Genomic DNA, 27,891 nt, shown 5'->3' on the forward strand with positions numbered 1-27,891 from the left:
ATCGCCTTCAGTTAGCAGCAGTAGTGAAGGAATCGCTCCATCGGGTTCAGTTAACAGCCATCGATCGATCGCATGGGTTCAGTAATGCGTAGCCTGCAGTGCAATCGCTCGGGTTCAGTTAGAGCCCAACGCCTCGCTCGGGTTCAGTTAGAGCCAACGCCTCGCACACACGCGCGTACGTGTACGAGAGAAACGCGCATCGCTCGGCCCCCAACCTCCCACCGTAACCGGCAACTCCCCGAAATTTTCCTCCCCCTCGCTTCTACCATGGTTTTTTCCATCATGGACGGCCCAAAGAATGTCATGCAGCTGCGTCTCTGGCCCGCCCAGGACGAAAAACCCATTTTCTGTCATGATTTTTTGTCATAGAAGTAGGAGCCCACCACATCTATGATGATACCGGGTTTTGTCACAATTATCGTCATAGAAGTGTCATATATATGACAGAAAAAAAATTCGTTCGGCCCAAAATGTCACAGATGTGTCTTTTTTTGGTAGTGAGATGAATGTAGAGCTTATCACACCTGATCATCACGTGGTGTCACGGCATGACAAACTTTGGCAATGGTGCATACTCAGGGAGAACATTTTTACCTTGAAATTTAGTGAGAGATCATCTTATAATGCTACTGTCAAACAAAGAAAAATAAGATGCATAAAGGATTAACATCACATGCAATCAATATAAGTGATATGATATGGCCATCATCATCTTGTGCTTGTGATCTCCATCTCCGAAGCACCGTCATGATCACCATCGTCACCGGCGCGACACCTTGATCTCCTTCGTAGCATCATTGTCGTCTCGCCAACTATTTCTTCTATGACTATCGCTACCACTTAGTGATAAAGTAAAGCAATTACAGGGCGATTGCATTGCATACAACAAAGCGACAACCATATGGCTCCTGCCAGTTGCCGATAACTCGGTTACAAAACATGATCATCTCATACAATAAAATATAGCATCACGTCTTGACCATATCACATCACAACATGCCCTGCAAAAACAAGTTAGACGTCCGCTACTTTGTTGTTGCAAGTTTTACGTGGCTGCTATGGGTTGAGCAAGAACCGTTCTTACATATGCATCAAAACCACAACGATATTTCGTCAAGTTAGTGCTATTATAACCTTCACAAGGACCGGGCGTAGCCACACTTGGTTCAACTAAAGTTGGAGAAACAGGCACCTGCCAGCCACCTATGTGCAAAGCACGTCGGTAGAACCAGTCTTGCGTAAGCATACGCGTAATGTCGGTCCGGGCCGCTTCATCCAACAATACCGCCGAACCAGAGTATGACATGCTGGTAAGCAGTATGACTTGTATCGCCCACAACTCACTTGTGTTCTACTCGTGCATATAACATCTATGCATAAACCTGGCTCGGATACCACTGTTGGGGAACGTAGTAATTTCAAAAAAAATCCTACGCACACACAAGATCATGGTGATGCATAGCAACGAGAGGGGAGTGTGTTGTCCACGTACCCTCATAGACCAAAAGCGGAAGCGTTAGCATAACACGGTTGATGTAGTCATACGTTTTCACGATCCGACCGATCCCAGTATCAAACATACGGCACCTCCGAGTTCAGCACACGTTCAGCTCGATGACGTCCCGCGAACTCCGATCAAGCAGAGCTTCACGGGAGAGTTTCGTCAGCACGACGGTGTGGTGACGGTGATGATGTTGCTACCGACGTAGGGCTTCACCTAATCACCGCTACGATATTATCGAGGTGGAATATGGTGGAGGGGGGCACCGCACACGGCTGGAATAGATCAATAGATCAACTTGTGTGTCTAGAGGTGCGCCCTGCCCCAGTATATAAAGGAGCAATGGGGGAGAGGCGGCCGGCCAAGGAGGGCGTGCTAAGGGGGGACTCCTACTCCCACCGGGAGTAGGACTCCCCCTTTCCTTGTTGGAGTAGGAGAAGGGAAGGAAGGGAGAGATGAGTAGAAGGAAAGAAGGGGGGCGCCGCCCCCCTCCTTGTCTAATTCGGACTAGAGGGGGAGGGGCGCGCGGCTGCCCAGGCCGCTGAGGGAGTCCTGGATTAGGGCGTATCCGGACAACCGGACTATATACATCATCCGGACTATTGAAGCATGAAGATACAAGATTCAAGACTCCAGCCCGTGTCCGTATGGGACTCTCCTTTGCATGGAAGACAAGCTTGGCGATCCGGATATTATATTTCCTTCCTTGTAACCGACTCCATGTAAACCCTAGCCCTCTCCGGTGTCTATATAAACTGGAGAGGATGGTCCTTAGAAGGCCGATCACAATTACTATCATACCATCATAGGCTAGCTCTTAGGGTTTAGCCTCTACGATCTCGTGGTAGATCTACTCTTGTACTACTCATATCTTCAATATTAATCAAGCAGGAAGTAGGGTTTTACCTCCATCGAGAGGGCCCAAACCTGGGTAAACATTGTGTCCCTTGCTTCCTGTTACCATCAGCCTAAGACGCACAGATCGGGACCCCCTACCCGAGATCCGCCGATTTTGACACCGACATTGGTTCTTTCATTGAGAGTTCCTCTATGTCGTCGCTGCAAGGTTTGATGGCTCGTCTCGTTGTCAAGGACGACATCATCTCTGGAGGAGCGCTGGCTGTAGGCTAGATTCTCCGACTTGGCGGCCTTATTATGGCCGCCCCATTGGTTGTCGTGCCAACGACGGCCTCTCGGGTCATCACGCATAACCTTAATATCAATTCGGAGCTTGCCGAACAGATGGATCCGATAGAGCTCTCCTCTCTTAATGAGCTCTTGGATGGCATCGCTGCTTTGGGAGTTGCTACGGACTATGACCGGATTGGGCTTAAACCCAACCAAAGGGACATTAGATCCCCGCCAGTCACCCATGAGATAGCGGTAGTGGAGGAACCACACACGGGTCGTCCCCCAACTTTGAGGACGAATTATGTCCGGACCATCGAACTCAATAAGCCGAACACCTACTCAAAGGAAGACATGACCCGGGTCCCGGACTTAGAATCGGGCATCGGGCCGAAGAGATTGGGTGATATTCCGGATCCCGAACTGTCGGGCTCGGAACCTTCCGTGCCCCCGGGTGTTAGATCGGATCAAAATCCGCATTCAGCCAATGACACTCGCTCGGACTTAAACCGTCTCTCCCGCATCAGTCAAGAGCCCCTGGAGACAGTACACCGTTACTGGGCCATATTCCTCCTTGCGCTTAACAAGGTCGAGGACTGCCACAAGGAGGACGTAGTCTCACTTTTCTGCAAAAACTGCACGAACAAAGGACTCCTTAATGCCATAAGTTGCCATGACATAGTACACTTTGCGGACTTAGCAACCATAGTACAGAAGTACTGTGTGATGGAAAGCGCTTGGAAGACCCAAACAGAATTTTGGGATAGTACGGCCCTCACCAGAACCTTTGTCCGAACTAAACGGCCAAACTCTCGTAAGTCGACCAATTCAATTTCCAAGAAACCAAAACCCGCCCCAGGGCACGGAACCATATTGGAAGAATGGCTCAATGGGCCATGTAAGCTTCAAAGTACGTCGGATGCAACACCAACCCATAGCCTTAGGGCATGTTGGATACTCCGACAGGTAGCAAAAAGTGGCGAGGATCTCCTCGAGAGCCATAAAACAGAACAACATCCCGCCAGGGAACACAATACGGTACTAACAGTCTTCGAGACCTTTGCCTCAAACAATAGGCGCAAGGGAGCTCATCGAAGCTCCACTGAAATCTGGCATGTGGCAAAAATAAATCCGTGGAACGACACTGCTATAACTTTCAATGCCAGTGACGAACCCCAATTCCAGACCATCCGGGCACCAGCCGCACTGGTCCTTAGCCCAATAGTGGATGGCTTTCGGCTCACCAAAGTACTCATGGACGGCGGAAGCGGATTAAACTTGATCTACGAAGAAACACTCAAGAAGATGCAAATTGACAAAAGCCACATTGAACAAAGCGGCACAACCTTCAGGGGAATTATCCCTAGTCGGGAAGCACGGTGTGTGGGGAAAATCAGACTCGATGTGGTATTCGGCAACCCGGAGAATTACAGGTCCGAAGAAATCACATTCTGAGTGGCTCCTTTCAGCAGCGGATACCACGCCTTTCTAGCGCGGGACGCGTTTGCAAGCTTTCAAGCTATACCCCATTACGGGTACATGAAGCTTAAAATCCCCGGTCCTAATGGAATCATCACTCTAGCTAGTGATCCGGACGTCGCACTCCGCACTGAAAACAAAACCGCAGCACTAGCCTTGGAAGCATTATCCGAGGCCCTAGCAGCAGAAGAATTAACAACACTGCGCGCCACCGTGGACAGGGACGACATGATACTCGACAAGCAACCCAAGTCCACCTCATTTAAACCTGCAGATGAGATAGTCAAATTCCAAGTCCACCCAACGGACCCCACTAAGATAGCTTCCATCGGGACACAGTTGAACCCCGCTATGGACGCCGCACCGCGAGACTTCTTACGCGAGAATTGGGACATTTTTGCCTGGCACCCATCGGACATGCCGGGCATCCCGCGCGAATTGGCCGAACATAGCCTTAACATACTAAAGGGATACAAACCTGTTAAACAGACCCTAAGGCGATTTTCAGAGCCCAAACGACAAGCCATGGGGGAGGAGCTAGCCAAGCTACTTGAGGCCGGATTCATCAGAGATATCAAACATCCGGATTGGCTGGCGAACTTGGTAATGGTACCAAAGAAGGACAAATCCTGGCGCATGTGTGTCGACTTCAAAGACCTCAACAAGGCTTTCCCCAAGGATCCCTTTCCCCTCCCTTGCATCAATCAAATCATTGACATCACTGCAGGACACGACTCGCTGTGTTTCCTCGATGCATACTCTGGATACCATCAAATAAAGATGCAGAGTCCGACCAAGTTGCAACAGCTTTCATAACGCCATATGGCCCTTTCTGCTTCAACACTATGCCTTTCGGGCTTAAGAATGCCGGCGCAACCTACCAACGCATGATTCAAACATGCCTGGAAAAGCAAATCGGCAAAATAGTGGAGGCATACATGGACGACGTAGTCATAAAAACAAGACACGTCGAAACCCTAATAGATGACTTGTGGCTTACGTTCGACAACCTCCGAACATACGACATCAAGCTGAATCCAGAGAAATGTGTTTTTGGCGTCCCCTCTGGAAAACTGCGGGGCTTCATCGTTTCTAATAGAGGAATTGAAGCTAATCCGGCAAAAACCGAGCTTTGTCGCAGTTGGCTATACCAACAGACCTCAAACACATCCAGAAACTAGCTGGATGCGTAGCTGCTTTGAGCCGCTTTATCTCCAGGTTAGGAGAAAAGGCATTACCTCTTTACCGCCTTCTTTGGCGCACCGAACACTTCGTGTGGACAGATATAGCCGCCGCCAGACTCGATGAAATAAAGACCTTATTGGCCAATAATCCAGTCCTAACAACGCCAAATATCGGCGAACCTATGTTGTTGTACATAGCTGCAACACATCAAGTTGTAAGCGCAATACTCGTCGTCGAACGAGAGGTTGACGGATACAAATTCCCGCTACAGAAGCCGGTTTATTACGTATCCACGGTCCTCACCCCATTCAAATCCCGATACCCACAGTATCAAAAAATAGCATACACGGTCTTCATGTCGTCCCGAAAGCTACGACACTACTTTCAAGAGTGATTGATTACGGTGGCCTCTGAAGTACCACTAAATGATATAATAAATAACCGCGACGCCACGGGCCAGATTGCTAAATGGGCCATCGAGCTCCTTCCATTCGACATAACATACAAGCCTCGGCGGGCTATCAAGTCGCAAGTATTAGCTGACTTTGTCGCCAAATGGACGGAAGCTGAACTCCCTAAAGGTTACGACGCGTACTCTAACTGGATCATGCACTTTGGCGACTCTAAAATGCTGGCCGGATTGGGAGCAGGCGTAGTCCTGACATCTCTCACTGGAGACATGGTCCAATACGTCCTCCAAATATTATACACAGACTCCAACAATGCAGCCGAATATGAGGCTCTGTTGCACGGTCTTCGGATGGCAGTCTCTATGGGCATTCAACGCCTAGAGGTGCGCGGGGATTCAAACCTTGCAATATCCCAAATAAACGGAGACTTTGATGCCAAGGATCCGGAAATTTCGGCCTACCGTAATGTCATCCTTAAAATGTCAGCTCGGTTCGAGGGGCTCGAATTTCATCATGTGGCTCGAGAAGACAATCAAGCGGCAGATGTCCTTGCCCGCATCGGCTCTAAACGCGACCCTGTCCCACCTAACATATTCCTGGAAAGGCTGTTCAAGCCATCCGTGGTATGGGAAGGGGAGTCCGGCAATACCAGCACGGATTCGAATACATCCCCAGATTCCGAACTATCAGACATAATTGGAGGCTCTACCACCGAAATAACATCGCCAGCCCACGAAATAATGGCTGTCATCGCCCCGTGGATCGAGACTTTCTTGGCCTACCTAAATAGGCAGGAGCTCCCCGAAGACCAAAATGAAGCACGCTGCATCGTCCGACATTCTAAAGCTTACAAAGTCCATGAAGGGGAACTCTATAAAAAAGTGCAACCGGAGTGCTCCAAAGGTGCATCTCTCAAGAGGAAGGGCGGCAGCTCTTGGCTGAAATCCATGCTGGACTGGGCGGGCACCATGCCGCGGCTCGAGCACTAGTCAGCAAGGCCTTCCGTACAGGTTTCTATTGGCTGACGGCCTGAGCAGACGCACAGGACCTTGTCCAACACTGCGTCGGTTGCCAGCTCTTTGCCAATCAGAGTCATATGCCCCCTACCGCTCTCCAAACAATCCCCATAACTTGGCCCTTTGCGGTCTGGGGGCTGGATATGGTTGGACCCCTTAAAGGGGGAAGCCACAAGAAAAAAAATACTTACTGGTCATGGTAGACAAGTTCACCAAATGGATATAAGCCAAACCAGTGAAAACGGCCGAATCTGGACCAGTAATAGACTTTATATCCGGGGCCGTACACTGATACGGTGTTCCCCATAGCATCATCACCAATAATGGCTCAAATTTCACGACCGATGAGGTGAAAGCTTGGTGTGGAAAAATGGGCATTAAGCTCGACTATACTTCCGTCTACCATCCTCAAACAAATGGCCAGGTAGAACAGGCAAACGGTCTCATCATGAGCGGCATCAAACCCAGACTAGTGCGATCCTTGACAGAGTCGGACACTCATTGGGTCGAGGAGCTCGACTCCGTACTCTGGGGGCTGCGGACCACGCCAAATAGCACCACCGGATATACACCATTTTTTATGGTGTACAGTGCGGAAGCAGTACTACCTTGCGACATAATACATGATTCGCCATGCGTACGCATGTACGAAGAGAAGGAAGCCGAGTTAGATCGGCAGGATAACTTGGACGCCCTGGAGGAGGAGCGCGATGTCGCTAAGGGCCGTTCCGCATTCTATCAGCAATAGGCTCGACGATACCAAAGCAGAGAAGTGCGGGCCAAAACTTATAATATTGGCGACCTCGTTCTACGCTTACCGGAGAAGAAGAAGGACAAGCTCAAACCCAAGTGGGAAGGTCCCTTCGTCATTGACAAAGTTCTCACTGGAGGAGTGTACCGCTTACGTAATGCGTCCGATAATAGACTCGAGCCGAACCCATGGAACGCGGCCAGACTTTGGAGATTCTATGCCTAGCACCGAACTCAATGTTTGTCTCCTTACCTCCCCCTTTTTTACTTATGCTCCCTCCCTTTTCCTTTCTCGATCTTTTTCTCTTCACACAAAGTATTTAATACAGTGCGGACTCCTGGATTATTCCGGCCACACTATGTCTGTAAGCAATACCTGGGGGCTTCCTATACGGAAGCTAAACATGACTTACTCTGAAAGGCTTTTTGCCCATCACACATGTGTTTTCCATGTGTGCCTTTTCTTCACCATTATATGCATCAATATGACTTAAGATGTGGCCAAGCTGGGTTGCCTGGCTCCTGTGTTTATGCCCTATGTTCCCGTTAATTCGGCTAGGGCATAAGGGGAGCACCTCTGCGATTGTTACTGCTGGTTCAGCCGGATGTGTACCTCAGACTGGGTGAAGCCGAAAGCTAGTTTCCTTAAGAGAATATTCGGTCGGTGAACAAAAGATGTATTCGTTTATCATAACACAAATCCCCAAAAGTTTTGTATCCTGCGCCATGGTTCGCAGTTCAGACATGTGCCTTGTCCCATGCCTACCCAGGGAAAGGAACCCTTAACGGAACTATTCTCCCTGGAAGATGTTTCTTACTATCCATGTAATATAACATAACTAGTTGGGTACTTATCTTTTCAAGCACTTATGACCCCTACGCCTGGTTTCCACGCATACTCCGGTTTTGTATAACTGAGCGGGTATTCGGACACACCCCGGACTGTAGGATCCGGGGGTTGAAGTGAAAGGGTCTGCCATGACAAATGATTTTAATCCAGCTAGGGGCTATTTACGTCCATTGAATTACACAGTCACTTGGACTGACTATATTCCTCCTCTATACCATCCAACATACTATCTAGCTTACAATCCCGTTGAGAATACTTTGTGGCTAACGCCACCTGGTCATATACCAGACTCACGGGAATTTCTTGCCCATCTGGCCCTGCCGGTTCGACTTCGGCCATATGGTTCGGGTCTAGCTTGGTGTAGCGCGTCTTCACCATAGCCCATGCTTCCCTTGCACCCTGCCGACAGGCTGACATCTTCCACAGTCGGAAGCGCCGCCGTGCTCCTTGAAGCATGTCCACAAGCTCCCCCATGCCATTCGGCAGGAAGCTTGATGGCCACAAGGCCTGCGCAACGCCCTGCATCGCTTGCCGAGCTCGCTTGTGCAGCTGTGAGAGGTCTTGCAATAAATCGCCTGAAGATGCGGGCATCTCCTCCTCGGGGCGACCCGTCAGCATTCCTACAAGCAAAACTCTATTAATATACTTCCTCCCCAAACTATGCCACAGTTCGTCTAGGCACTTACCATAAATGCCGCGTCAAAGCCTTTTGTTCTCCTTCACGGAGTCCGCCAGCTGCGCACAGACATCTTTCAATTCCACGTCCAGCCAAACATTGGCATCTTGGAGAGTATTCTTCTCCTACTTAACTTGCATAAGAATGTGCTCGCCGGCCTTTAGTTGCCTCTGGAGATGCGACTCGTCATCTCTCCCGCCCTCCGGATTTACTCCGGGGTTATCTGCAGAATTTTCTGTTAAATTTGTCATATCAGCCAGTTGCTAACTGGTACATTTTCGTACAATCGGGATAAATGTTACCATATGAGGCCTTCTGGGATTCCTCTAGCTTGGCAACTGTGGCCCTCAGTTGGGTCTTGCACTCCTCTAGCTCCCAAGACAATCGCTCATTCTTATCTACAAGAACCTGCACATAAATTGATACTTAAAACTGTTGTTCCAACCGTTTCAAGTCTCAGGGGCTACTGCTATACATGCTTATCAAACTTTCTTACCCGTATATCTTTGGTATACTGGTCCGTCGCCCGGGCAAGCCCGCCTTGAGCAGGCCGGATGTATGCGTCTCCCGAATTGAAAGCATTAAATGCCTCTTCGGAAAAGATGTTGTTGCGAAGCACGGCCCGTTGACGCCGGTGATTCATGGTGCTCTCTACTTCGGAATTCGTGGCAGAGAGCATATCTGCATCCTCTGTCGGAGGACTATGCGGCATCGGCCCTACGTCCGCCTCCTCTCTCAAAGTCGGTTCTGGAGCCCGACTAGTGGAGGCGTGGTTGGCAGGATCCCCGGATATAGTCCGGATACTCCTCTTCCTGCCAGGATGTAAAGGGTACTGTTATACTTCAAATAACAATAATTACATGACAGGTTGTTTCCTTACCTCTGTAGAGGCGTGTTGGCTCTAACTGCCTTCCTCTTGAGCCTACCCAATCCGGACGCCTGTGGCTGACGGGTCCCTAGGGGCTTGGCCCTGCACTCCGAATGTCGCTTCTGCAAAAACACCACGCTTCAGGGATAAGGCGTGACAGCGGGAAAGAGTCCTCTTTGGAGGATCAAGTCTTCGGCTTGGCTTACACGCGACGAAGGTAGCAGTCCGGGATAATCAGCAGTAATAGCCACAGAGGCGCCGTCACGGCTCGCCTGATAAAATATCCCGTTGACAAGCTCCACAGCCGCATCCGGGCCTTCTTCGAGTCCTGGATCCAGGGCCCTTTCAGGGTCCTCTGGCTGCGGGGAAGGGCTGGAGATTCCTTCTGCGGCCCTCCTTAGTTTCGGCTCGTAAATATCGAGGCAGGTAACCTTAGCAAAGAACGCCACAATAAGTGAAGCAAGAAAATAAATGACGACTTACCTAGTTTGGGGGATTGTACATGGAGAATCCGTCCCGCTGTTTGATATGAAGGAAGTCTTCCTCTTCTCCTTTGTATAGGTCGGACAGTATCCTTGCCAGAGCAGTGGCGGAGTCCGGACCCTTACGACCACAACGGGTGGCATCGTCTGCCCCACTAAAATGCCACATGGGTTTGCCCCGATATTGAAGCGACTGCACTCCCCGCATTATGCATATTGCCATGACCTCGACTATCGTCAGTCCGGATTTGGCCATTAACTTTATCCTGCTCATCAGGAAATGTATTTCCCTAGTATCCTCTTCTTGGGGGCCTCGGGGGCGCCAGCTTAGACGTGCCCTCGGCAGGGCGTTACTGAACTTGGGGAGTCCTGTCCAGACTGGATCCGAAAGGGGAGCATCATCAATATAAAACCACTCTGAAGCCAAGTTCTCTGGTGCCTTCTTGGGAGTGCCGAATAGGTATTCGGTCTCGGCGATATGCCATACTTCGGCCCCGCCCACTTGACATAGGGACTCTCCCTGGTTGCGGGGGACAAGACAGAAAAACTTCTTCCACAAACCGAAATGAGCCTCGCAGCCTAGAAATAGCTCACAAAGGGCGACATACCCTGCTATATGTAGTATGGAGGCTGGGGTAAAGTTGTGCAACTGGAGGCCGTAGACCTCCAGGAGCCCATGAAGGAATGGATGAATAGGAAACCCGATGCCCCTTAATAGATGCGGAATGAGGCATATTCCCTCCTCTTGAGACGGATTAGGGGATCTCTCTGCTTGTTCTCCGCTGTTGTAGGTGGCTATTCCGGCTCGGACAGGGACCATGAACGCCGGCGGGATAAGCCCTTGGGTTTGTAACTTTATCAAATGGCTATGAGAAATTGAACACTCTCCCCAGCCCCCCGGCTTGGGGCAAGGGGAGCGGGCAGAAGAGCTGCGATGACTGGCCATGTTGTAATGGTTTTTTCAGGGCGCTCTGTTGGATGCTTGCTCGAGGGGGAAGAGTGAGGTTTGGATCTGGGAATCCCCGTCTCTTCAAATAGACGGTTAGCCCGAAGGACCGGGGGTGGCAAATGCAAAAATGCCTCGACTCCTCGCATTCGCTCGACACGTGGAAATGGTCATTATTGAGGCGCTGAAGCCGAGGAGTACAACATTGATGAGATATCAAACACTGTTCGTCGTAATAGGTACATTGGAGTATTAGGAGATGGAACCCGCCTTGCAATGCCGAAGACAAGACTGCGCGCCGGACTCACCATCATTGAAGCCTGGTTCAGGGGCTACTGAGGGAGTCCTGGATTAGGGGGTATCCGGACAACCGAACTATATACATCGTCCGGACTATTGAAGCATGAAGATACAAGATTCAAGACTCCGGCCCGTGTCCGGATGGGACTCTCCTTTGCGTGGAAGACAAGCTTGGCAATCCGGATATTATATTTCCTTCCTTGTAACTGACTCCATGTAAACCCTAGCCCTCTCTGATGTCTATATAAACCGGAGAGGATGGTCCTTAGAAGGCCGATCACAATTACTATCATACCATCATAGGCTAGCTCTTAGGGTTTAGCCTCTACGATCTCGTGGTAGATCTGCTCTTGTACTACTCATATCTTCAATATTAATCAAGCATAACAACATACGTTGTTCCCTTTGTCATCGGTATGTTACTTGCCCAAGATTCGATTGTCGGTATCTCAATACCTAGTTCAATCTCGTTATCGGCAAGTCCCTTTACTCGTTATATAATGCTACATCCCACAACTAACTCATTAGTCACATTGCTTGCAAGGCTTATAGTGATCTGCATTACCGAGAGGGCCCAGAGATACCTCTCCGGCATTCAGAGTGACAAATCCTAATCTTGAAATACGTCAACTCAACAAATACCTTCGGAGACACCTGTAAGCACCTTTATAATCACCCAGTTACGTTGTGACGTTTGGTAGCACACAAAGTGTTCCTCCGGTAAGCGGGAGTTACATAATCTCATAGTCATAGGAACATGTATAAGTCATGAAGAAAGCAATAGCAGCATACTAAATGATCAAGTGCTAAGCTAACGGAATGGGTCAAGTCAATCATATCATTCTTCTAATGATGTGATCCCACTGATCAAATGATAACTCATATCTATGGTTAGGAAACTCAACCATCTTTGATCAAGGAGCTAGTCAAGTAGAGGCATACTAGTGACACTATGTTTGTCTATGTATTCACACATGTATTATGTTTCCGGTTAATACAATTCTAGCATGAATAATAAACATTTATCATGATATGAGGAAATAAATAATAACTTTATTATTGACTCTAGGGCATATTTCCTTCAGAAATATACCCAAGTATTTCTTGAATAGTCATCCACGATCACCAAGCAATACTTTCTACCCCCAAGACTATCAAAGGATGGAGGCCCAAAGAGATCCATGTGAAGAAGCTCCAAGGGTCTATTCGAGTAGATGATAGTCGTGGGAGGGTGAGCCGTCTCATGAAGCTTTCCCTCGATACAAGCACTGGAAGCACGATCTTTGGCAAAACCAACATTTGTTAGTCCACGAACATGGTCCCCCTTAAGAAGACTTTGCAAAGATCTCATATTGACGTGGTCTAAACGGCGATGCCAAAGCCATCCCACATCAACTTTAGCCATTAGGCATGTCGCGATCTTAGTGGGTCGCTCCGAAAAGTTAATCACATAAAGACCATTCTCGACATGCCCAACAAAGGCTACTTTAAGAGTCTTGCTCCACAAGAGGGCCACGGTATCAATATCAAAGAAAGTGGCAAAGCCCATGAGTGCAAGTTGACGAACGGGAAGTAGATTGTAAGCAAGGGACTCAACAAGCATGACTTTCTCGACCGTGAGATCATGAGAAATGACAACCTTGCCAAGACCCAATACCTTAGAAGACGAGGCATCACCCCACTCGATGTTGGTGGGCATAGATGGAATCCTTTGCACATCCACCACCAAGTCCTTGCTTCCGGTCATATGATTTGTGGCCCCACTATCAAGCAACCATGATCCTCCACCGGAAGCAAACACCTACAAGAGATCAATGCTTGGTTTTAGGTACCCATTGAGTAATGGGTCCTTTGATGTTAGTAACAAGGGTCTTGGGAACCCAAATAGACCATTCAATGTACTCATAAGAAGAACCAACAAATTTAGCATAAACATGACCATCACTAGCACGACATAACACATAAGAAGGGTTAAAGTCATTGGCTTTGTTGGAAGGGGTGGCATTGCCCTTTTTGACATCACCACCCTTCACATTGTTCTTCTTCTCCTTAGGAGCACCCTCTCCCTCCTTCACAAGCTTTTGCTTGAGAGGGGGAGGTTGTTTGGTCTTGTCGTTCTTCTTCTTGTTCTTGGACTTGGGTGTAAACCCAACTCCCTCTTTTGCCACAACTTCCTTTTGATTGCTCAAAAGGTCATTGAGGTTCTTCTCACCTTGAATGCATGTCACAAGGCCTTTCTCTAGTTGCTCTTTCAATTTGGCATTTTCCTGCACAAGATGCACATGCTCACAACACGGGTTAGTAGCATTTGCTTATCAATTAAGACCATATGAGGAAAGGTGGCTTTCTCCTTGGTTAGCTTCACTTGGAGTTGATCATGAGACTCCTTGAGGCTAGCATGAGCACCCTTCAAGGCCTTGTGAGTCTTGTCAAGTAAATCAAACTCCTCTTTAAGTCTAGCAAGGTCAACCCCAAGTTTAGCCTTCTCAGAGTTTAGCACACGAGAGACAACAAGAGCATGATCAAGATCTTTCTTTAATTTAGCATGTTCATCATTGTGTGACTCCTCAAGAGCCAAACGATGCACACGCTCTTCCTCAAGAGCATTAGATAGATCCAATATCTCATCGACATAGTCACGACTAGGACCTTCCATCTTAGAGATGGTTTCTTCATGAGCCTCGATCATGTCATTGGCTTCACCAAGTTGTTCCAAGAGAGCAATGAAGTGCTTCTTGGATTTTCCCTTGAGTTTACTCATAAAATACTCAAATTCATTTATCTCTTCATTAGACCCCTCATTTTCATCAATGCAATCCGTCAAGGAGGGATTAGTAATGATGGTGGTTTTGATGTTGGGGTTTACCTTGTTAGTGGCTTTAGACATGAGGCACTTGGCGGTGATGTTCTTGTTGGGTGAATCAAAGAGAGACACCTGGGGAGTTGTGGAAATGGCAACGGAGGCCATGGCCATTGCTTCTCCATCTTCATCATCATCGTCATCCTCATGGTATTCTTCTTGAGCCACCAACCCTCGAGTAGGAGTCTTTTTGGTGAAGTTGTTCTTGTTGGGGAAGGACTTAGCCTTGTCTTTTTGGATGAGATTGCCACCATTGTCTTCCCGCTTCTCGTAAGGACAATCCACAACAAAGTGGCTCACATTGCCACAATTGTAGCAAGTTCTCACTCGTTGCTTGCCCTTGAATCCACTTGAGTTGTTCTTGTTGAAGTTGGGCCTTGTGTTCTTCTTGCTCCAAAATTGCCTTGAAGCAAGAGCCATGTGCTCATGATAATCATATTTTGTATCTTCTGGGTTGCTCTCCTCATCTTCCTCTTCTTCCTCTTCTTCCACAATAACCTTGGCCTTCAAGGCAAGGTTGAGCTTCTTCGTTCTTTGAGAACGCAACACCGTTTTGTCGGCGGTCTTGTCCAAGATGCTCATTGCCACGAACTCATCCAACACTTCATTTGAGGTCATGGAGTGGAAGTCCGTTCTTTGACGGATGACGGAGGACATGGCCTTGTTGTAGGGCATCATGGCCTTGAGGAACTTGCGCTTGATCCAATTGTCATCCATGTTCTTGCTCCCATGATCTCGGAGTGAGACCATGAGTTTGGTTACTCTCCGGAAGAGCTCATGAGGTTCTTCATATTCTTTCATTGCAAACTCATCGACTTCATCTTGCACCACTTCATAGTTGGAGCGTTGAATGCTAGCGCTTCCCCGATGAGAGACACAACGCAATGCCATGCATCTTTGGCCATGGCATAGGGTCGAAGATAAGGGAGACCTTCGGAGGGAATTGCATCTTGGATGATGAAGAGAGCATTCTCATTGAATTGATTATCCACGGCTTCTCTAGGGGTGAAGTTGCTTCGGTCATGTGGATAAAAATCTTCTTCAATGATTCTCCAAATATTAGTATTCACATGATTTAAATGATGCCTGAAGCGGTAAACCCAAGAATCAAAGTCCTCATTTTTCACAATCTTAGGAGGAGGGCCGGCATGATTTAAATGAGTAGAGGGAATCGTTCCTCCATAAATTGGAGGTTCCAAGATGTCGGTGCCATTTCTACCACTAGTAGAAGGACCCTTTTCACTATTAGCTTCCCCCTTGTCGGAGTTAGCATCCATCACCTTGTTAGTGGGATCACCCACTTTCATCGGTGAGGTAGATAGTTTAAGTCCTTCTAATAATTTATTAAACATGCTTTCAACCTCGGCCGTCATGGAGGTTTTCAATGTGTCCAAAGCCACATTGAATTCCTCACGAGAGACCGCGGTTCCCCCATCGGCCGTAGATGAGCTAGGGTTCACACCGGAGTGTTCCTCCCCACCGTCTATGGTGTCAACCATACTCTTCGGATGACAAAGTCCTTAATAAAGAGACAAGGCTATGATACCAATTGAAAGGATTGATATAGTTGACTAGAGGGGGGGTGAATAGGAAACTAACAATTTTTAGCTTTTCTTAACCAATTTCAACTTTGCAGCAGAGTAGGTTATCTAGATATGCAACTAGGTGAGCAACCTATATGATGCAATAACAACAAGCACACAAGCAAGCAAGAAAGGCAACACAAAGTATGCTTGCACAAGTAAAGGTGAGAGATAACCAAAAGGGGAACCGATGGAGACGAGGATGTGTTACCAAAGTTCCTTCCTTTTGAGGGGAAGTACACCTCTGTTAGAGCGGTGTGGAGGCATAATGCTCCCCAAGAAGCCACTAGGGACACCGTATTCTCCTCACACCTTCACACAATGTGAGATGCCGTGATTCCACTATTGGTGCCCTTGGAGGCGGCGACCGAACCTTTACAAACAAGGTTGGGTCAATCTCCACAACTGAATTGGAGGCTCCCAACGACACCACGAAGCTTCACCACAATGGACTATGGATCCGAGGTGACCTCAACCGTCTAGGGTGCTCAAACACCCAATAGTAACAAGATCCGCTAGGGATTAGTGGGGGGGGGATCAAATTTCTCTTGGTGGAAGTGTAGATCGGGGCCTTCTCAGCTAATCCCGAGCAAATCAACAAGTTTGATTGGCTAGGGAGAGAGATTGGGCGAAAATGGAGCTTGGAGCAACAATGGAGCTTAGGGGGAAGAGGTAAGTCAAGTTTGGGAAAAAATACCTCCTTTTATAGTGGTGGTCGGGGGGAGACAATCCAACCGTTACCCCCCAAAATAGCCCCGCAGAGGGCGGTACTACCGCTCCCCCTCGCGGTACTGTCGTGCAATCAGGGAGGGCATGCAGATGGGCAGACAACAGACCTAGTGCGGTACTACCGCGGAGGTAGAGTGGTACTACCGCTACTACTGCCGCTGCTTCGTGCCGCACAACCCGACATGAGAGGCGACCCCCTCGAGTCGAGGCAGTAGGAGCCCGGTATCGCAGTGGTACTACGACTGAGGACCCCCAGGCGGTACTACCACTGCGGAGCGGTACTGCCGCCTGAGGCTCATGAGCGGTACTACCGCTTGGACCAAGAAAAAAGCACTAGGAAGGAAATGGACGCTCCACCGAAGCGGTAAGGTCCATAGGGTGCAAAGAGGATGTGTACGTGTTGATTCCACCCTAGCCTTAACAAAGCGGACCCCCTCTTGATAGTATGGTGACTCCTATGAAACATATCCACCAAAACAGAAATGAAAGAGCTACACCATCTTAGATTAGAACTCCGAGGGGAAGAAATCATCTTGTGCCAAAGGATGAATCTCTGAAAAGCTCAAAGCACACGATTATTCCGCAAATGTGTTGTCATCAATCACCAAAACTACATCAAGAGAGATATGCCTTAACACCAATCAAGTACCGAACGTATGGCACCTCCGAGTTCAGCACATGTTCAGCTTGATGACGTCCTCACCTTCTTGATCCAGCAAGACGGGCGAAGTAGTAGATGAGTTCCGGCAGCACGACGGCGTGGTTACAATGATGGTGCAGAACAATCTTCGCAGGGCTTCGCCAAGCATTATGGAAACTATGACGGAGGATATACTAGAGGGATGGAGTTGCCGGCACATGGCTTGGTGAATCTTGATGTTTTCCGGGTGCTAGCCCTGCCCCTCTATTTATAAGTTGAGCCCTGCGGTTGAAACTTGGAGAAAGAGCCTCCTCAAAGTCAGTTTTGCCCGCAAGGAAGCGTCCTTCTTGGACTTCTCTGACCAGACGCCTCGGTCCTGAGCGTCTGGCCTAGATGCCATGGGCCTCGGCATCTGGCCCAGGGCCAGACACCAAGGTCTCCGGTGTTTGGACCCTGACCTCTGCAAAACATCCTTTTGCACCGACTTATCACCCTATGGGCCTGACCCCTTAGCCTAACCATATCATCCTATATACTAATCTTTACCTCCGGACCATTTAGGAGGTCCTCGTCATGTCCGTGATCTCATCCGGGACTCCGAACAACATTTGGTCACCAACATACATAACTCGTATAATACTATATCGTCAACTAACTTTAAGCGTGTGGACCCTATGGGTTCGAGAACTATGTAGACATGACCGAGACACCTCTCTGGTCAATAACCAATAGCGTAACCTAGATGCCCATATTGACTCCTACATATTCTACGAAGATCTTTATCGGTCGAACCATTATGACAACACGCAATTTTCCCTTTGTCCATCGGTATGTTACTTGCCCGAGATTCGATCGCCGGTATCTCCATACCTAGTTCAATCTCGTTACAAGCAAGTCTCTTTACTCATTCCGTAATACATCATCCTGCAACTAAATCATTAGTCACTTTGCTTGCAAGGCTTCTTATGATGTGTATTATCGAGAGGGCCTAGAGATACCTCTTCGATACTCGGAGTGACAAATCCTAATCTCGATCCATGCCAACCCAACAAACACCTATGGAGATACCTGTAGAGCATATTTATAATCACCCAGTTATGTTGTGATGTTTGATAGCACACAAGGCATTCCTCCGGTATCTGGGAGTTGCATAATCTCATAGTCAAAGGAATATGTATTTGACATGAAGAAAGCAATAGCAATAAAACTGAACGATCATTATTCTAAGCTAACGGATGGGTCTTGTACATCACATCATTCTCCTAATGATGTGATCTTGTTCATCAAATGACAACACATGTATATGGTTAGGAAACTTAACCATCTTTGATTAACGAAGTAGTCTAGTAGAGGTTTACTAGGGACACAGAGTTTTGTCTGTGTATCCACACATGTATCAAGTTTCCGGTTAATACAATTCTATCATGAATACTAACATTTATCATGAAATAAGGAAATATAAAATAACAACTTTATTATTGCCTCTAGGGCATATTTCCTTCACCGCGGGGGGCACCACAGAGGACGCACCGACGCACGTCGCTCAACGGTGACGTGGGACAGTCCCGCATCCAGGCCAGCACCACATTAATCTCCCGGGTGGTGGTGCGGGTCAGGCGAGGGACAAGGAGAGGAGGCAGGCCGTCCCTGTTGGAAATATGCCCTAGAGGCAATAATAAAATGATTATTATTATATTTCCTTGTTCATGATAATTGTCTATTATTCATGCTATAATTGTGTTATCCGGAAATCGTAATACATGTGTGAATACATAGACCACAACATGTCCCTAGTGAGCCTCTAGTTGACTAGCTCGTTGATCAACAGATAGTCATGGTTTCCTGACTATGGACATTGGATGTCATTGATAATGGGATCACATCATTAGGAGAATGATGTGATGGACAAGACCCAATCCTAAGCATAGCACAAGATCGTGCAGTTCGTTTACTAGAGCTTTTCCAATGTCAAGTATCATTTCCTTAGACCATGAGATCGTGTAACTCTCGGATACCGTAGGAGTGATTTGGGTGTACCAAACGTCACAACATAACTGGGTGACTATAAAGGTATACTACAGGTATCCCCGAAAGTGTCTGTTGGGTTGACACGGATCGAGACTGGGATTTGTCACTCCGTATGACGGAGAGGTATCTTTGGGCCCACTCGGTAATGCATCATCATAATGAGCTCAATGTGACCAAGTGGTTGGTCACGGGATCATGCATTACGGTATGAGTAAAGTGACTTGCCGGTAACGAGATTGAACGAGGTATTGGGATACCGACCATCGAATCTCAGGCAAGTAACATACCGATTGACAAAGGGAATTGTATACGGGATTACTTGAATCCTCGACATCATGGTTCATTCGATGAGATCATCGTGGAACATGTGGGAGCCAACATGGGTATCCAGATCCCGTTGTTGGTTATTGGCTGGAGAGATGTCTCGGTCATGTCTGCGTGATTCCCGAACCCGTAGGGTCTACACACTTAATGTTCGATGACGCTAGGGTTGTAGAGATATTAGTATGTGGTAACCTGAAAGTTGTTCGGAGTCCCGGATGAGATCCCGGACGTCACGAGGAGTTCCAAAATGGTCCGGAGGTAAAGATTTGTATATAGTAAGTCCAGTTTTGGCCACCGGGAAAGTTTTGAGGGTCACCTGTATTGTACCAGGACCACCGGAAGGGTCCCGGGGGTCCACCGGGTGGGGTCACCTATCCCGGAGGGCCCCATGGGCTGAAGTGGGAAGGGAACCAGCCCCTGGTGGGCTGGTACGCCCCCCTTGGGCCTCCCCCTGCGCCTAGGGTTGGAAACCCTAGGGGTGGGGGGCGCCCCACCTGACTTGGGGCACAAGTTCCCCCCTTTGGCCGCCGCCCCCCTTGAGATTGGATCTCTAGGGGTCGGTGCCCCCTCAGGGCCCCTATATAAAGAGGGGGAAGGGAGGGCTGCGCACCCAAGCCCCTGGCGCCTCCCTCTCCCCCCGTAACACCTCTCCCTCTCGCTGAGCTTGGCGAAGCCTTGCCGAGATCCCCGCTACTTCCACCACCACGCCATCGTGCTGCTAGATCTCCATCAACCTCTCCTTCCCCCTTGTTGGATCAATAAGGAGGAGACGTCTCTCCCAACCATACATGTGTTGAACGCGGAGGTGCCGTCCGTTCGGTGCTAGGATCATCGGTGATTTGGATCATGACGAGTATGACTCCATCAACCTCGTTCTCTTGAATGCTTCCGCTCGCGATCTACAAGGCTATGTAGATTCAGTCCTCTCTCTCGTTGCTAGATGACTCCATAGATTGATCTTGGTGAAGCGTACAAATTTTTTATTTTCTACAACATTCCCCAACATTGGCATCATGAGCTAGGTCTATGCGTAGTTTCTATGCACGAGTAGAACACAATTTTGTTGTGGGCGTAGATGTTGTCAATTTACTTGCCACTACTAGTCTTATATTGTTTCGGCGGCATAGTGGGATGAAGCGGCCCGGACCGACCTATCACGTACGCTTACGTGAGACAGGTTCCACCGACTGACATGCACTAGTTGCATAAGGTGGCTAGCGGGTGTCTGTCTCTCCCACATTAGTCGGATCGGATTCGATGAAAAGGGTCCTTATGAAGGGTAAATAGAAATTGGCATATCACGTTGTGGTTTTGACGTAGGTAAGAAACGTTCTTGCTAGAACCCTATTGCAGCCACATAAAAACATGCAACAACAATTAGAGGATGTCTAACTTGTTTTTGCAGCATATGCCTTGTGATGTGATATGGCCAAAAGGATGTGATGAATGATATATATCTGATGTATGAGATTGATCATGTTCTTGTAATAGGAATCACGACTTGCATGTCGATGAGTATGACAACTGGCAGGAGCCATAGGAGTTGTCTTAATTATTGTATGACCTGCGTGTCATTGAATAAACGCCATGTAATTACTTTACTTTATTTCTAAATCGTTAGCCATAGTAGTAGAAGTAATCGTTGGCATGACAACTTCATGAAGACACGATGATGGAGATCATGGTGTCATGCCGGTGACGATGATGATCATGGCGCCCCGAAGATGGAGATCAAAAGGAGCAAAATGATATTGGCCATATCATGTCACTATTTAATTGCATGTAATGTTTATCATGTTTTTGCATCTTATTGCTTAGAACGACGGTAGTAAATAAGATGATCCCTCATAACAATTTCAAGAAAGTGTTCCCCCTAACTATGCGCCGTTGCGAAAGTTCATTGTTTCGAAGCACCACGTGATTATCGTGTGTGATAGATTCTAACGTTCACATACAACGGGTGTAAGCCAGATTTACACATGCAAAACACTTAGGTTGACTTGACGAGCCTAGCATGTACAGACATGGCCTCGGAACACAAGAGACCGAAAGGTAGAACATGAGTTTGTATAGAAGATACGATCAACATGAAGATGTACACTGATGATGACTAGTCCGTCTCACGTGATGATCAGACACGGCCTAGTTGACTCGGATCATGGATCACTTAGATGACTAGAGGGATGTCTGTCTGGGTGGGAGTTCATTAAATAATTTGATTAGATGAACTTAATTATCATGAACTTAGTCTAAAAACTTGTGCAATATGTCTTGTAGATCAAATGGCCCACGCTAATGTTGCCCTCAACTTCAACGCGTTCCTAGAGAAAACCAAGCTGAAAGACGATGGTAGCAACTACACGGACTGGGTCCGGAACTTGAGGATCATCCTCATAGCTGCCAAAAGAGCATATGTCCTAGATGCACCGCTAGGTGATGCACCCGTTTTCCCCTCAACTCAAGACGTTATGAACGTCTGGCAGTCGCGTCTTGATGACTACTCCCTTGTTCAGTGCGGCATGCTTTACAACTTAGAACCGGGGCTCCAAAAGCGTTTTGAGCAACACAGAGCATATGAGATGTTCGAAGAGCTGAAAATGGTTTTCCAAGATCATGCTCGGGTCGAGAGATATGAGGTCTCCGACAAGTTCTACAATTGTAAGATGGAGGAAAATAGTTCTGTCAGCGAGCACATACTCAAAATGTCTGGGTTGCACAACTGCTTGTCCCAGCTGGACATTAACCTCCCGGATGAGGCGGTCATTGACAGAATCCTTCAGTCGCTCCCACCTAGCTATAAGAGCTTTGTGATGAACTACAATATGCAGGGGATGGTGAAAAGTATTCTTGAGGTATTTTCAATGCTGAAATCAGTGGAGGTAGAAATCAAAAAGAAACATCAAGTGTTGATGGTCAATAAAACCACTAGTTTCAAGAAAGGCAAGGGTAAGAAGAACTTCAAGAAGGACGGCAAGGGAGTTGCCGCACCCGGTAAGCCAGTTGCCGGGAAGAAGCCAAAGCATGGACCCAAACCTGAGTCTGAGTGCTTTTATTGCAAGGGAAGCGGACACTGGAAGCGGAACTGCCCCAAGTACTTAGCGGACAAGAAGGCCGGCAACACCAAAGGTATATGTGATATACATGTAATTGATGTGTACCTTACCAGTACTCGTAGTAGCTCCTGGGTATTTGATACCAGTGCGGTTGCTCATATTTGTAACTCAAAATAGGAGCTGTGGAATAAGCGGAGACTGGCGAAGGACGAGGTGACGATGCGCGTCGGGAATGGTTCCAAGGTTGATGTGATTGCCGTCGGCACGCTACATCTACATTTACCTACGGGATTAGTTTTAAACCTCAATAATTGTTATTTAGTGCCAGCTTTGAGCATGAACATTGTATCTGGATCTCGTTTAATACGAGAGGGCTACTCATTTAAATCCGAGAATAATGGTTGTTCTATTTATATGAGAGATATGTTTTATGGTCATGCCCTGCTGGTCAATGGTTTATTCTTAATGAATCTCGAACGTGATGTTACAAACATTCATAGTGTGAATACCAAAAGATGTAAGGTTGAGAACGGCAGTGCCACAAGTATGTGGGACTATCGTTATGTTCTCACTCTCACTAATGACTTAAGTAGATATGGGTGTGTCTAGTTGAAGAAACACAAGTCTGAGACCTTTGAAAGGTTCAAGGAATTTCAGAATGAGGTAGAGAATCAACGTGACTGAAAAATAAAGTTCTTACGATCAGATCGTGGAGGAGAATATTTAAGTCACAAATTTGGTACGCACTTAAGAAAATGTGGAATCATTTCACAACTCACGCCGCCTAGAACACCTCAGCGTAACGGTGTGTCCGAACGTCGTAATCGCACTCTATTGGATATGGTGCGATCTATGATGTCACTCACCGATTTACCGCTATCATTTTGTGTATACGCTCTAGAGACAGCTACATTCACTTTAAATAGGGCACCATCTAAATCCGTTGAGACGACACCGTATGAATTATGGTTTGGGAAGAAACCTAAGCTGTCGTTTCTAAAAGTTTGGGGATCCGATGCTTATGTCAAGAAACTTCAACCTGAAAAGCTCAAACCCAAGTCGGAAAAATGCGTGTTCATAGGATACCCTAAGGAAACCATTGGATATACCTTCTACCTTAGATCCGAAGGCAAGATCTTTGTTGCCAAGAACGGGTCCTTTCCGGAGAAAGAGTTTCTCTCGAAAGAAATAAGTGGGAGGAAAGTAGAACTCGATGAAGTACTGCCTCTTGAACCGGAAAGTAGCACATCTCAGGAAGATGTTCCTGTGGTGCCTGCACCGACTAGAGAGGAAGTTAATGACGATGATCAAGGTACTTCGGATCAAGTTGCTACTGAACTTCGTAGGTCCACAAGGACACGTTCCACACCAGAATGGTATGGCAACCCTGTCCTGGAAATCATGTTGTTAGACAACGGTGAACCTTCGAACTATGAAGAAGCGATGGCGGGCCCAGATTCCAACAAATGGCTAGAAGCCATGCAATCTGAGATAGAATCCATGTATGAAAACAAAGTATGGACTTTGACAGACTTGCCCGATGATCGGCAAGCGATAGAAAATAAATGGATCTTTAAGAACAAGACGGACGCGGATGGTAATGTTACCATCTATAAAGCTTGACTTGTCGCTAAGGGTTATCGGCAAGTTCAAGGGTTTGACTACGATGAGACTTTCTCTCCCGTAGCGAAGCTGAAGTTTGTCTGAATCATGTTAGCAATTGCTGCATACTATGATTATGAGATATGGCAAATGGACGCCAAAACGGCATTCCTCTTAAGGAAGAATTGTATATGATGCAGCCGGAAGGTTTTGTCGATCCTAAGAATGCTAACAAGGTATGCAAGCTCTAGCGCTCCATCTATGGGCTGGTGCAAGCATCTCGGAGTTGGAACATTCGCTTTGATGAAATGATCAAAGCGTTTGGGTTTACGCAGACTTATGGAGAAGCCTGCGTTTACAAGAACGTGAGTGGGAGCTCTGTAGCATTTCTCATATTATATGTATATGACATACTTTTGATGGGAAATGATATAGAACTTTTGGACAACATTAAGGCCTACTTGAGTAAGTGTTTTTCAATGAAGGACCTTGGAGAAGCTGCTTACATATTAGGCATCAAGATTTATAGAGATAGATCGAGACGCCTCATAGGTCTTTCATTGTCACGCCCAATATGCGACCCTATCCAAAAGGAACTCGAAGGTCCCACCAAGGATAGACCCGCATATTGAAATGCTTTTGCAAGGTGGATATCATTACATCAACATTACATAATAGATGGGGATACATACAAGAGGCATACAATGCCACACGAATACAACATCACAATACATAAGAGCATCATCCGACTACGGATGAAACACAAACAGAAACTCAAATGACATCCACCCTGCTAGACCAGGCTGCCGACCTGGAACCTATCCCCTGATCGAAGAAGCAGAAGAAGAACTCAACGCAAGCAAGCATCGCTCTCGCGTCATGATCATCGCGAAACCTGTACCTGCAACTGTTGTTGTAGTAATCTGTGAGCCACGAGGACTCAGCAATCCCGTTACCATGGGTATCAAGACTAGCAAAGCTTCAAGGGAAAGGAAGGGGTAAAGTGGTGAGGTTGCAGCAGTGGCTAAGCACACATGGTGGCTAACATACGCAAATAAGAGCGAGAAGAGAGCAAGCGGAACGGTCGTGAAGCTAGCAATGATCAAGAAGTGATCTTGAACTCCTACTTACGTCAAACATAACCCAGAAACCGTGTTCTCTTCCTGGACTCCGCCAAGAAGAGACCATCACGGCTACACACACGGTTGATGCGTTTTAATTCGGATCTGGTGTCAAGTTATCTACAAACCGGACATTAACAAATTCCCATCTGCCTATAACCGCAGGCACGACTTTCGAAAGATTATACCCTGCAGGGGTGTCCCAACTTAGCCCATGATAAGCTCTCGTGATCAACGAAGGATATACCTTCTCCCAGGAAGACCCGATCAGACTCGGAATCCCGGTTTACAAGACATTTCGACAATGGTAAAACAAGACCAGCAAGACCGCCCGATGCGCCGACAATCCCGACAGGAGCTGCACATATCTCGTTCTCAGGGAAACACCGGGTGAACACTACGTACAACTAAAACCATACCTCGAGTTTCCCCGAGGTGGCGCTGCAAGTGGCTCTGGTTCGGACCAACACTTAGACAAGCACTGGCCCGGGGGGGCTGTAATAAAGATGACCCTTGGGTTAATTACTGCCAAGGGAAATACAGGTGGTGGTGAGGCAAATGCTAAAACCAAGGTTGGGCCTTGCTGGAGGAGTTTTATTCAAAGCGAACTGTCAAGGGGGTCCCATAAATCACCCGACCGTGTAAGGAACGCAAAATCTAGGAACATAACACCGGTATGACGGAAACTAGGGCGGCAAGAGTGGAACAAAATACCAAGCATAAGGCCGAGCCTTCCACCCTTTACCAAGTATATAGATGCATTAATAATATAAGAGATATTGTGATATCCCAACAAAATCCTGTCCACCATGGAGAAATCTACTTCACCTGCAACTAACAACGCTATAAGAGGGGCTGAGCAAAGAGGTAACATAGCCACGCAACGGTTTGCTAGGAAGGGTGTCAAAGGTTAGAGGTTCATGGCAATTTGGGATGGCTTGATAAACAGGTGATAGGTAGCGCAGCATAGCAATAGAACGAAGCAACTAGCATAGCAATGATAGTAGTGAGATCCAGGGTAGCGGTCATCTTGCCTGAAATCCCGCAAGGAAGAAGAACGAGTCCATGAAGTAGACGAACGGGAGTAGTCGAACGAATCCTCACAATCGCAACATTACTGGAACTAAGAAGCAACACCGGAAAGAAACAAACGACATGGTAAATGCACAAGCATAAACATGGCATGATGCACAAACAAGTATGATGCATGTCCAGTTTAATGAGGCATGGCATGACAAAGTGCAACAAACAATACTACAAGTTAAGTGGAGCTCAATATGCAACGAGTTTGTAACACCCACGATGCGGCTATATCTCCCACGTGTCGAAGCACGACTTAGAGGCATAACCGCATGGTGGTTTTGTCGCAAGAAGGGTCATCTTCACACAATCCCATGTAATGAACAAGAATGGGATAAAGAGAGTTGGCTTACAATCGCCACTTCACACAATACATAAATTAAGATCATACATCATTCAAATACACTCATAGACCGGCTACGGTCAAGTTCAAATGAAAAGAAGACAACCCCAAATGCTAGGTCCCCGATCGTCCCGACTGGGCTCCTCTACTGATCATTTGGAAACGATACATAGTAACGACCAAGGGCCTCATCAAATTCCCACTTCAGCTCAGTTGCGCCCTCTGCGCCAGTATCCTCGGCACCTGCATCTGTTTTGGTAGAATCTGTGAGTCACGAGGACTCAGCAATCTCACACCCGCGAGATCAAGACTATTTAAGCTCATAGGTAGGCAAAGGGGTAATATGGTGGAGCTGCAGCAAGCACTAAGCATATATGGTGGCTAACATACGCAAGTGAGAGCGAGAAGAGAAGCAACGCGGCGGTCGAGAAGCTAAAAGTGATCAAGAAGTGATCCTGAAACTACTTACGTCAAGCATAACTCAAACCGTGTTCACTTCCCGGACTCCGCCGAGAAGAGACCATCACGGCTACACACACGGTTGATGCATTTTAAAGAGGTCAAGTGTCAAGTTATCTACAACCGGACATTAACAAATTCCCATCTGCCTCATAACCGCGGGCATGGCTTTTCAAAGATGATATACCCTGCAGGGGTGTCCCAACTTAGCCCATCACAAGCTCTCACGGTCAACGAAGGATATACCTTCTCCCGGGAAGACCCGATCAGTCTCGGAATCCCGGTTTGCAAAACATTTCGACAATGGTAAAACAAGACCAGCAAAGCCACCCAATGCGCCGACAAATCCCGATAGGAGCTGCGCATATCACGTTCTCAGGGCACACCGGATCGTCCAAACTTCCGGTAGGCCAGCCCAGAGTTGCCCCTGGTGGCCACCGGCGGTTGACAGGTTGGACCAACACTCACGACGAGCACT

This window comes from Triticum dicoccoides, chromosome 4B (genome assembly GCF_002162155.2).
Source record: "Triticum dicoccoides isolate Atlit2015 ecotype Zavitan chromosome 4B, WEW_v2.0, whole genome shotgun sequence".
NCBI classification, from domain to species: Eukaryota; Viridiplantae; Streptophyta; class Magnoliopsida; order Poales; family Poaceae; genus Triticum; species Triticum dicoccoides.